The sequence below is a fragment of the Meriones unguiculatus genome, chromosome 3, assembly GCF_030254825.1.
Source record: "Meriones unguiculatus strain TT.TT164.6M chromosome 3, Bangor_MerUng_6.1, whole genome shotgun sequence".
NCBI classification, from domain to species: domain Eukaryota; kingdom Metazoa; phylum Chordata; class Mammalia; order Rodentia; family Muridae; genus Meriones; species Meriones unguiculatus.
The window spans coordinates 8,349,241-8,361,338 of record NC_083351.1 but is presented as its reverse complement, the minus strand read 5'-3'; the positions used below and the strand labels follow the sequence as shown (position 1 = coordinate 8,361,338).

At 46.8% G+C, this 12,098-nt stretch overlaps 1 protein-coding gene and 1 non-coding gene across 6 annotated transcripts in view; one reads left to right on the top strand and one right to left on the bottom strand.

Annotated features, from left to right (window-relative positions):
• Positions 1 to 12,098, bottom strand: part of Vps13d (vacuolar protein sorting 13 homolog D) — a 224,513-nt gene that overhangs the window by 54,633 nt on the left and 157,782 nt on the right. The window lies entirely within an intron of this gene.
• On the top strand, positions 9,359 to 9,502 carry LOC132653330 (small nucleolar RNA SNORA48). Its single transcript, XR_009591098.1, has one exon. It is a non-coding gene; the product is annotated as a small nucleolar RNA SNORA48 (small nucleolar RNA).

The window sequence follows — 12,098 nt, the reverse complement described above, 5'->3', positions numbered from 1 at the left end:
ATCTGAATGAGAGGAAGCTTTGTGGGCTTGGAGGTTTAGGATGGAGTAATTACTGCCCAGCATTGTGCTTCTAGATTAATTAAATAAACCTTAGTCTCTGTGTGGTAATTTGGGTATACAACTGGTTTAGGAATAACCACTGTTTAACTAAAGAATAAATTAATAATAACTATTACTAATCAACAACAGTATATACTCACTCATAAGTGGTTATTAGATATACAATATAGGATAAACATACTAAAATCTATTGTCCTAAAGAAGCTAAATAACAAGGAAGACCCTAGGGAAGATGCCCAATCCTCATTTAGAAGGATAAACATGATAGACGTCAGAAGCAGAAGACAGGGAACAGGACAGGAGCCTACCACAGAGGGCCTCTGAAAGACTCTACTGATCGTGGTATAGACACAGAGGTTGAGACTCATAGCCAAAATTTGGGCAGAATGCATGGGATTTTATGAAAGAAGTGGGAGATAGAAAGACCTGGAGGGTACAGAAGCTCCACAAGCAGACCAACAGAGCCCAAAAAAAAATCTGGGCCCAGGGGTCCTGCAGAGATAGTACTCCAACCAAGGACCACGCATGGACATTGCCTAGAACCCCTGCTCAGATGTAGCCCAGAGGCAGCTCAGTCTCCAAATGGGTTCCTTAGTAAGGGGAGCAGGGGCTATCTCTGGCATGAACTCAGTGGCTGGCTCTTTGATCGCCTACCCCTGGGTGGGGGAGGGTGCAGCCTTGCCAGGCCACAGAGGAAGACTATGCAACCAGTCCTGATGAGACCTGATAGGCTAGAGTCAGAGGAAAGGGGAGGAGGACCTCCCCTATCAGCGAACTAGGGGAGGGGCATAGGGGAAGAAGAGGGAGAGAAGATGGGGTTGGGAGGAGACAAGGAAGGGGGCTACAGCTGGGATACAAATTGAATAAATTATAATAAATGATAATAAAAAATCAACCAAAAATTAAATAAATATGCATTAAAAAATTTATCTAGGCTCACTTCTACCTTCTTCCCACCCTTGCAAGTCCTCTTGTCTTCCTAGAACTCTTGACTCAGTAAGAACAACAGATATGAGCCTACATTTTGGAAATGCCATGCACACACCCACCGTTCACTGTAGGCATATATATATATACACACACACACACACACACACACACACACACATATACACACAAACATACATATATGTATCTATTAGCTATTTTATTTGGGTTCTTATATATACCACCGTTCTCCATCCCAATCCCTTCTAACCCCCAACACAAGTAAGCTAGAAAGAAGGTTATAGCGGAAAAGGGTCATAGATCTCTTTAGACTACTTCCTACTGATCATGGTCATTGGGTTGCTAGGGGCAAGACCAATTTACTTTGTCAGAATATCCAGCAATCCAGCAATCCAGCAATCTAGTAATCCAGCTCATGTGCCAGGCATGGAGATGCAAGACTGTGATCCTTTCATTAAAATGACTGAGGCAGGAGGATCGTGAGCCTGAGGCCAGTCTGGATTAAACAGCAAGACTACCTAAAAACAACAAAAACACTAATAATAATGATTTCAAAAATAAAAGGGTGCTGATCCAGCCAGATGTGGTGGCACGTGCTTGTAATCACAGCTACTTGGGAGACTGAGGCAGAAGGATCACTTTAAGCACATGAGTTATAGACCAGCCTATCAGTCCAAGACCTCATGTCAAAATAAGGTTCTAATGCCAATCAGGAGGGCTCTGCCTTCACGACCTCATAACCCTCAAATGCTCCTATGTTAATAATATCACCTGGCCTTAGTCTATATAGCTGCAGAAAAGTAGGGGTCACATGTGCCTCAAGATAAATGCCCTCTTTTAATCCATATGTGAAAAGAAAAATCCCAGCCAAGCTCTGGGCACTATTAGCTGCACTGCATAGAAACATGAGAGGAAGGATTTCCAGAGAAGAATATGCAGATCAAAACACACGAGAGCAGGGGTTGGGGGAAGAGGTCATGAAACATTCTTCCATAGGAAACATGCTCTTCTCTCTCAATTGCAGGCCACTTCTAGTTTACCTGTATGCTAAAATGGCTAGTTAAGTAAGGTCAAAATATTTCCCAAATGTAGTCTGGGGATCAATGGAACACACTACACCTGCTGAGCTCCACAGCATGCAGAGCAGCACACCTGAAGACAGACCCACTGCCTCTCTTCCTCCTGTGGTCCAGCCACTTCACTTCTAGGCCAAAGGTCCCTTTAACAATGCTCTTAGTCTGCTGGCTCTAGCTTTAGGAGGGTGGCTTTCTGCCCTCCTGATATTAACCAAGTGGAGCACTCAGTTAAGAAGTGCTGAGGTGACCAGGTAGCACCTCCCTGGCCTTAGAGCGCAGTCTGGGGCATCTGCAAACCACGACAGCAAGCAAGCAGACACAGTTCCTTTTGTCATGAGCTTCAGGTATGTAAGAAGTGAGGCACCAGGAAGGCTTACTTGGTGCTTGCTGCCTGATGACCCGAGTTCAATCCCTGGAGCCCACAAGGAGAGGCCTGACTCCTTCAAGTTGTCCTCTCACCTCCACATGAAAACACGCACACTGAGTGAATAAGTAAGTAAATATTTTTTTAAAAGTGAGTCAGGTCTCCCATCCCCCGGGTTTGGGAGGCTGTCAGTTTGGTTTGTCCTGACTGTGAAATAAATGTGTGACTCTTTCTTCTCAATACACACAATGCAATCACAGAACAATAACTCCTCTATGTGTAGATCACGGGTATCATGACAACAGGCTCCAAATGTTGAACACTTAAGTCTCTTTCATTTTCATTTCTCATGAGGTCAGGGGCTAACAGTGGGTCAGTCTCTAGGTAACCCTTAGTCGAGTGGTCCACGCCCAGGCTCTGGCACAGTACCCCCCACACTCCCGGCCCTGTGCTCCACACACATACTCCCTTCTTTGATCTCTTCCTGTCTGCAATTGATTGTCTTTGTGGCACCCATCTCCATGGATTTCCCCCTTCTGTGCAGCAATCCTTGCCCTAGCACCTGGATGCTCCCCTAAATGTTCTCACTCTCTTCTTTCCTGTATTGTGGTACCCTTGAGGGGCAAAGACCTTTCACCACAAATGTTTCCTTGTTATCTAGTACAGACCCTGGTGTTTCTAGCTGTCTGCATACATCTGCGAGCTAAAGGAAAGGCATAAAAACACCAAACCTGTTGGTATGTTTAATAACTTTTTGTATAATTCTAAACAGTTAGGTCTCTGTGTAGGGCTTTATTGAGTGTCTTGGGTTCTGGGATGCATGCTTCATCCTGGATAGGGCTGCAGCATCTACCAAAGCACTCCTGTGCAAAAAGAGACCACAGGAAATGACATTCAGCTGTACCAGGTACTCTTTGCACCTCCTGGAGCGAAGCTCCTACTATGGTTAACTCTCACAAATAAGGTTCTTAAGGGGGCCCAGCAGGGAAGCCTGCTGACAGTGCATCTTCCATGCACTGTCACAATATGACAGGCCTTACTTCCTGGCCTCACACTCTTGCTCTAATTTTGAGCAATTTAACTAATATCTCAGTGAGTCTTCTGTAAAGGGACCAGTAGGGACTATGATGTTGAAGATGAGGCAGATTAGACTGGGGCTGCTGAGGTGGCTTAGTGGGTAAGAAGCAAACCTCAGAACTCAGGGTGTTAGGAAAGAACCCTCTGCTCTCCACACATGTGCTGTGGCATTCATGCTCATGAGCACCCACAATAATAAATGATATATTTTAAAAAACCAAATCTGTTCTTGTGAAAGCCATCACTGAGCCCAGCACACACTAGACAATAAATGTTAGCTACTACCTTAAAACAGAATGACACTGCTTAGGATTAAGCCCAGGGCTTCACACATGCCAGGCAACACTGACCACTGAGCTACAGCCCCAGCTCAGCCTATACTTTTTGACAGATGCTCATTCAGCCACTCAGTTAAAAATGAAGCTACCTACAACGGCACAAGTGCTGGTAGCTACCCCCACATTTTCTGTAGAGCAACACTGAGGAATAAAGGGAAATGCAGTTCACAGATGACAGAATTCCGTGGTCTGCCTCTTTTCTGCACTGTGACCACAAACAGTGTGCAGGTGGACAAGCTGCCTGCTCATTTTGGCAACAAATTATGAGAGACAAAAGCCAAGGAAATACAAAATTAACATTGTTTTCTCCTTATCATAGCATATAGAGCCAGATGTGGCCACAGTCCCTAATGAAGAATAGGAGCTTCTGGCTTTTGCCCGGAATTTCCTGGGACTGTTATCAGCAGTGCAGAACTAAGTTAAATGTTTCTTTGCACAAAGTTATGAGAAATGAATCATATGCAGCAAGAACGGCTTCTGTGAGAACAAAACTGCTTTTAAAAAGTGTATCATCAGAGGGCAGATTAGGATAACCCAGCCTATAAATACAGTTAACTGTTCACTGGAAATGATGGGAAGATGCAGGCTAAGTAAATACACAAGGAAATGAAACATGTGCAGGTGTTTTGAAGCAGGGTGGGTTGAGCGTATGTGTTGTGCTGGAAGTGCCCGGGACTCTCCAGCCTGTACACTCTGACAGGCCAGGTTGCTGCTAACATGTGAGAGCTTGGATGCAGTTAGGTGCTCCGAGCTCCTAGCAATGTCTTCTCCAGCTGGCAGGTAGATTTTTTTTTTTTTTTTTTAACAACAAAGGGGAGAAATCTAGATCATACCCATGTACACATTTGTTGCTGTATGTAATGTATGAGACTCAAGCTATTGGCAAGTTTTTAAGGCCAGGGTCAAATGCAGTGAGATGTGCTCTTAGTGGTACATGAAGTCCATGGAAAGAGCAGGTAGAACCAACAAATACAGTTCCAGATAGAATGAACAATTTTAGATTAGAAATGTTCAGACCCATGGACTGACTGTTTTCTTGTTTTGAGGAATTAAGAATGAGCTGGCAATTTGGGGAATGTACTCTGAATATTTCTTCCTCCTCCTGCACCACCCCCCCTTCTCCTTCCTGTCCTCCCTCTACCATTTTCCTCCTCCTCCCCCTTTCAAAGCCTTTTTAAGCTCCTATGCTACCCAAGTGGCATGGCCTGGCCGGCTAACACTCCCTGACACTGGCCTAGTGGCTGCAGTGGTCCTGGGCAGGCCTGATTAGAGCTCCCTTGAGCCTCTGTGGCTCTTATCTCCACAGATGCCTGAGGAGTTTGGTATCTTCTCTCCCCGCCCTCCTGGGAAGCTGGCCCAGCAGGTGCCCATTGGCAATAGTTTTGTGTTACAGGCCTGAATGAATGATCCCCGCAGGAGCTGCCGACTGTTTTCACAGACACAGAGGCAGTCAAAAGTCCACCGCGTGAACTTGGAATGACCCCAGCTGCAGAGTCACTGGCGGGTTCATCTGGAGGGCAGGCACGCTTTATTAAACAACTAATACTCTTCACAGATAACTTTGCGAAAAAGCAAAAGTGTTAACTCTTTGCAATCTTGCTCTGACAAAACACCTCAGCTGTGAAGAGGCTCCAGATGGAGGGGGCATGCAGGTCTAAATCAAAACAAGAACACTGAGACAGAAATGGCACAAGCAGACACAGTGCTCATCTATCCTAGATGAGGGGGTCAGGATTCAATCACCATTTGGTCTGCTGGTTTGGCAGAGTGTTCTGGAGTAAGGTAAAAGGACAAAATGTTAAGGTTTCACACACTGACTTCAGTGAGGATCTGGCTGGGAGTGGCCTGACAGTGACAGCCCTTGGCCAAGGCCGAAACTATGAAATCCGGGACACAGATGTATCTAGACCACCCTGGTTTGCTTTGCCCCAACTCCTGGCACCCACAAAGACATAGGAGAGCCATCCAGAGCCAGCTGCGCCAAAAGGGGAGACACAGTCAATGGAGGAAACACAGCATGGGCACTTTGCTTCCAGCTGCTCCTTCCAGAGGGGAGGGAGACTCAGCAAAGGCTTGTGGATCAGACAGCCATAGTCTCACTGAGCACACAGTCTTTACATTCTCAATGGCAAGCTACTCCTAGATTCTCTTTTTATGTAGACTTTAGAATGAACTGGTGACAACTGTTAAGACACAGATAAACCATGAACATTTAGAGAACCCTTGGGATTATTTTAGGCACCAAAGACCATATGCCTTTTAAAGTTTTCTGTGCCTCATCTCAACAGCTGCCCTCTAAGCCTGGTTACGAAAGGGCTTCCTACTTGGCTTTGTTTGTGGGGAGGTGCAGTTTTGCCTGGGTTTACTGGCTGGATGAGATCCTGTTGAAAGACTAGCTAGGTGAGGTGCTTCAAAGCAGCCCCACCTCCCTCCCCACGCAGGTGAGAGGATGGGTTAGAGCAACAACCTGAGGATATTCTCCACATGGTACACAGCATAGCCCTAAAAGGACACAAGGAAACAACCTGGATCCTGTCCTCCTTAGTCTGTTGTGGAAGACAGTCATGGAAATACACAAACTCCATGAAGAGAATGCTAAACAAGGTGCCTGCTGTGCAAACATGAGGACCTGGGCTCGGAGCTGGGGCCCAGCACACCTGTAATCCTAGGGCTGGGGGTGGGAAGATGGACGGATCCTGGGGTTCAGTGGCCTGCCAGTCCGGCCTAAGCAGGTGAGTTCTAAGTTCAGTGAGAGACTCTGTCTTAAAAAGAAATAAATAAACAAATAAACAATAAGGTGAAGAGCAGTAGCAACACTTGATGTCAACTTTTGGCCTCTGCACATGCATGAACAGGCACCACACGTGTGTACACAAAGGTGTATGCCACACACACACGCAATGTTTAAAAGTTTTAAAGAGGGATGCCAAATAAATATCTATAACCCCAAGGCCCTAACCCCGCTACTTTTCTCTCCTTCCCTTCCAAAGGAGAAGATGCAGGCAGCCAGAAGCTGCCCATCCAGCCACAAGGTCAAGGCCTGCATCTGAAAGCTGGCCCTGGGACTGACCAGCTGCGAACCCTCACAGGCACAGTGCCAATTCTGATGTTCTCTCCCACGTCCACCATCCTCAGAGGCTGTGTTTCGGTCAACACTGAAGAAAGGCTGACTCCTCACATCCACTCAATTGAGACTTCCTGGGAACATCACACATACTTAGGGAAGACACAGGCTCTAGCCTGCTACCATGTATGGTGTCCTCAGGGCTTGTCATGGACCTCAGGTCTGTGCTTGTGACACTAAGCTGGCAGGACCTTCACACACACACACACACACACACACACACACACACACACACACACACATTTTCCACAGAAAAACAGGTGGCAAAATATTCCTGTATTTTGTCCCAAGAACTTTTATCATTTATTCAGAGACCTACCAACTCACCTTGTAAGTTGATTAATTTGACTCGACTGGTCTCTCTTGACAATTATTTCTGTAGCAGTCTAAATTTTCACTTTCGCAGGCCGTGGGGCATAGAATCAAAGTCACTAATGTCACTAGCAATAGGCTATTGGACTCTACCTGCCTTTGTTTCTCTCTGGCTGTGTGACCACAGCCTTGTGTACCCACCCAGGGCTTTAGAGCCACTGTTCACAACCCAACATGGCTATGAAGAGAGAGGAGCCTGTGAGGCTGAGTGCTCCTGGAGGATACTCTCTGAGTTCCCCGGGGTAGCTCAGGCCAGAGGGCAGAGAGGGATTGGCAGCCTGGCCCAACACTAACTGGCCCATTTAAGGCTGGTGACTTACTTTCCCACCACTCAGAGGAAAGTGATGACAGCCTGGCCTGCTGGCCCCATAGGGATGTCGCAAGCCTCGTTAGCCAACAGACATGAAAGTGGTCCTGGTCCTGAGCAGGAAGCAGCAGTGACTGCTATGGGAAACAGCCTAAGGCTGCAGAGGAGCTCAGGGTCCTGTCCTTTTCTACAAGCTCCATTTGACCCTCCAGAAGCTAATTATCTACACTGTGACTCAACATTTTCATCTGTCAAATGGGGATAATCCTTGACCTTTAATGTCTAAGTGTGTGAAGATCAGATGGTGACAGGAGCATGCTACAAAGGTTAAATGCCTATAAAAACCTCATGGAGCCGCTGCACCTCCTTTTGTGACTTTTGTGTGTGTGTGTGTGTGTGTGTGTGTGTGTGTGTGTGTATGTGTCATAATCCTTGCCAGTTACCAATAAAGAGGAAATCACTCCACTGGCTACAAAACCCAGCTTTGAACATCACAAAGGAAACAGAACTGAAACAATGGTTTGGTTTTGACAGCACATTCTGCTTAACATTCACTTCCACAAAAACACTAGAGGTTTAATGCCTCCAAACTAAGGTCTTAGTACACAAATTTAATTTACCGAAGTATTTCCCCCTAAGAAAGCAAATAGCTCTTTTCTATCCACACTTTTATTTACCAGATCAAGAGGAACTAGGTTTGTTTTCCCTTCTTCTGACAGTGTGCCAAGGCTTCCTGCGATGTTGGGCAGAACCAGGGCCTGCTCGAATCCTATGTGATGAGAAAGTGCTGTGGACTATGCTGTAGAAGAACTGAGGCACAATGGGGCTGGCAAGAGGGCACATCCTCCAAGTCAGTGTCTCTGAGATAGGGTCTCACATTGTCTCCCAGGATGGCCTTAAACTTCTGGTCCTGCAGCCACAAGTTCAGTTTCTATTTTGGTTAGCTGCAGGCTTCAGATATGTTTGGGGCACACTTGTAAATCAACCGTTCTACAGTTTCTGTTTATTTCACATTAAAAACTAAACAACAGATAATAAAAAGCAGGCCAATGTTTTATTTCATAACTTTGCTGAACATACACAATGCAAAAACACTGAGCCAAATAAGAGACACCCATACTCTCCAACCTGGCTCACTTCCATTTTTCCTACAGCAAATATTTATGGCTAGTCTCAAGGAATATTGGCCAAAAATGTTGTCAGATAAGATCTCTGCCCTTGGGCAGTTTGAGATCTGCTCAAGGATGCAAGCAATAAGCAGACTTCTATAATCCACATTTCCTTAGACTCTAGACCTCATCCTTGAAGAAAATCAGGGTATTCTTACCCTATGGCCCCCACAGCACTTTCCCATGTGACTGCCCCTAGTCTGCATAGATCCCACTGCAACCCTCAACCTTCTGCAAGGATCTCTACTCCATATATGTGTATTCTCTCTCTCATACACACATACACACACCACATCATCATCACCATCACCATCCATCATCACTATCATCTTTTGTTAGTATCTTCCACAGCATCAGGCACTAACTGAATGCCAAGTGTCTGCTGATAGGTGCTGGAAGAACATATACATGCTTATAATCCATTGCTGCTATAACAGGAGCACAATGTACCCTGAAAACTTAAGAGTGAAGAAAGAATACTTTCTTGGTAGCATTTGGGCTGGACCTTATAAATACAGAACCTTGCCCCATGGCAATGAGCAAAGAGACACCTTGTTGGTGGTGTTTTTCTTATATCACCCAGGGACAGAGCAGATGTCAGGCCTTGTCCCTCCTAGCTTGATGCATGGCTTGGTGGCCAAAGCTGTTTTATGCCTAGGGCTCATCAAGATCAAATCAAATCAAATCAAATCCAGGCATCACAGTGTGGCAGGAGACAGACAGAGACTTATGGACTGCCATACCACCCAGAGACCTGCCCTCCAGTGCATGGCACAAGTGGACCACAGACACCTGCTCGCCGACAAGCCACACAGTGTAGATGGAAGATGTTACCCAGGGGCCTGCGAACCACGTGGCCAGCTTGCAGCTGGAACAACCACTATGTGTGAATGGTCAGACGGGAGAGAAAAAGAAGTGGAGCAGCTTGACCACCATGAAGAAAGGTGGAATTGGAGACTCAAGGTGAATGACAAACCCTGCCTGCTGGGGCCGTGGTGAGGTCCCAGCCCAAGCTGCCACTTAGGACCATGTCTGAGTCCATGACTATGCAGTGGCAGGGGTTGGTGTTGATGGCTGTGGATCATGTTACCACTAAAAAACATGGGGGTGTCTCTGGTTGGGGCAGCCACTAGAGACCACCTGGACCACGTCCATGAGTCCAGGGGCTATGAAGAACTGGTCCTACCCCACTCTGGATGCGGGCCCCGGAGAGCTGGCTCCATCTATCACTGCTGGCAGCACTTGGGAGAGTGGGCCCTCACCTCACCTAGGCAGCACAGTGGAGCTGGCCCTGATTGCAGTGGTGTGGGTGAGCGGGCCCTGAGGGCATGAAAGTAGGAGAGCTGACTCATCTGCTGTGGGGTAGCACAGGCACAGAGGTGATGGCCCACCCCACCCCTCACTACCTCTGATAGTCAGGAAAGCTGCCCACAGGGTCACGAGCAAGGAAGAGCTAGCCTTGTCCCTCACTAGCTGTAGCACTCAGGAGAGTGGGCCTTGAACCTTGCTTGGACAGCATAGCAGAGCTGACCCTGGTGGGTGAGCCAGCCTTGAGGGTGAGAGCACAGGAGAGCTGGGCCCACCATTGAGGTGCTATGAGGGTGGTATGGATGCAGGGTGATGTCTTCCTGCCGCCACCTGTGGCAGTAGGGAGAGTTGGTTCAAGGGTGTGAGAGCAGCAGAGCTGGCCCAGGTTGCGGCGCTTGGGAGAGTGGGCTACAAACCTGGGCAGCACAGTGGAGCTGGCTCTGGAGGCATGGGTGTAGGTGAGCTGGCCCTAAAGGCATGAGAGCAGAGAAGTTGACCCTGCCCGCTGGGTGGCCTACTCAGAGCAGTGCTGGAGAGCTTATCCTGATGCAGATAAGGGAGAACCAGTGGGCGGACCAGCTCTGCTACCACCTAGGCCCAGATCCAGGGCTCTGAATTGGCCCACCCCAAAATATATATCATCTGCAAACACTGGAACACATGAAAGGGCTAGTCTTGCTATTCCAAAGCTGCAGGATCTCCATGATACAAGGTAACAACAGGATGACTGGGAGGAGTCCCAGTGAGGATCCAATATTGATGGTATCATAGATGCCAGAGATCTTGAACCAGACCAATGACTCATTGAAATGAACATTTGCAAGTGAAGAGATATGGACAGAGGAAATATGTTGTGTGACACACTACAGCTTTCACAATGAAATGTTTTCTGTGATTTTTTGTTGTTGTTTGCTTGTGTATGTGTGTGGGATTTTTGTTTTTGTTTTGTTTTGTTTTTTTTTGAGGAGAAGTTATTAGGGTGAAGGGTGGATATGAGGGGATGAAGAGATGAGCTGGACTTGGGAGCATGATGTGACACTCACAAAGAAGATAAAGAAGGAAGGAAGGAAGGAAGGAAGGAAGGAAGGAAGGAAGGAAGGAAGGAAGGAAGGAAGGAAGAAAGAAGACAGAGAGCTGCAAGTTTGAGGTGTGGGATGGGTGCCACAGACAAAGGCAAAATGCTTAAAATAAAGAGCAGGGAGAACAGTACACAGGAGCATGATCAGGCCAGCCACCTTTGTCTTCCTGCCTTTACCTGACTCTCCAGGAGCTTCCTAACGTTTGGCTTATGGCCACTTTGCTCATGTTTAATTAGACATTTCCTTCTTAGAAATGCACAGGAGGGCTTCTGCATAGGCGCTGAACAGAAGAGGAAAGGGCACATCACATTTCCCACATGCCTGTTGCAGAGCGTGGTATCCTGCTTTTCTGCACTGAACAACAGTGCTCTCCTGCGGCCAAGTTGAGATGGCCTTAGTTCCCTACAAGCTAGGCCTGAGCTTGTTAGCTAAGAGTCAAGGCAAAGAAAAGGCCCATCTTCTACAAGTGCCTTTTTCTTTCATTGTCCGTCTTCCCCAGCACTGGAGTGATTACTTAATGTAATGCCTTGATAGACGTTCCAGTTCTCCGTCCCTCATCTACAAAGATTCTGCTCTGATTTGTTTTTACCTCCACTTTAATGAGTTGTCAAATATCTCACACAAATAATATCATGGGTAATGTGTGATTCCTAAGCCTCTAAGAGAAAAAGTCATTTTCTTTTTCCTCCTTTTCCTTGTCTATGAAAACCACTCTGCAACAGGACTTGCTATCAAGGCTCACAGAGAACACTGATGGGAGAAACCCCAATACAAGGATCATGCCTGTTTCTGTAGTACAAGGGAAGACTCAAAGAACAATGTCCAGTAAAGTTTGAGGAGCTAGAGGACCTAGGGAGAAATCCAAAGACTACCAGC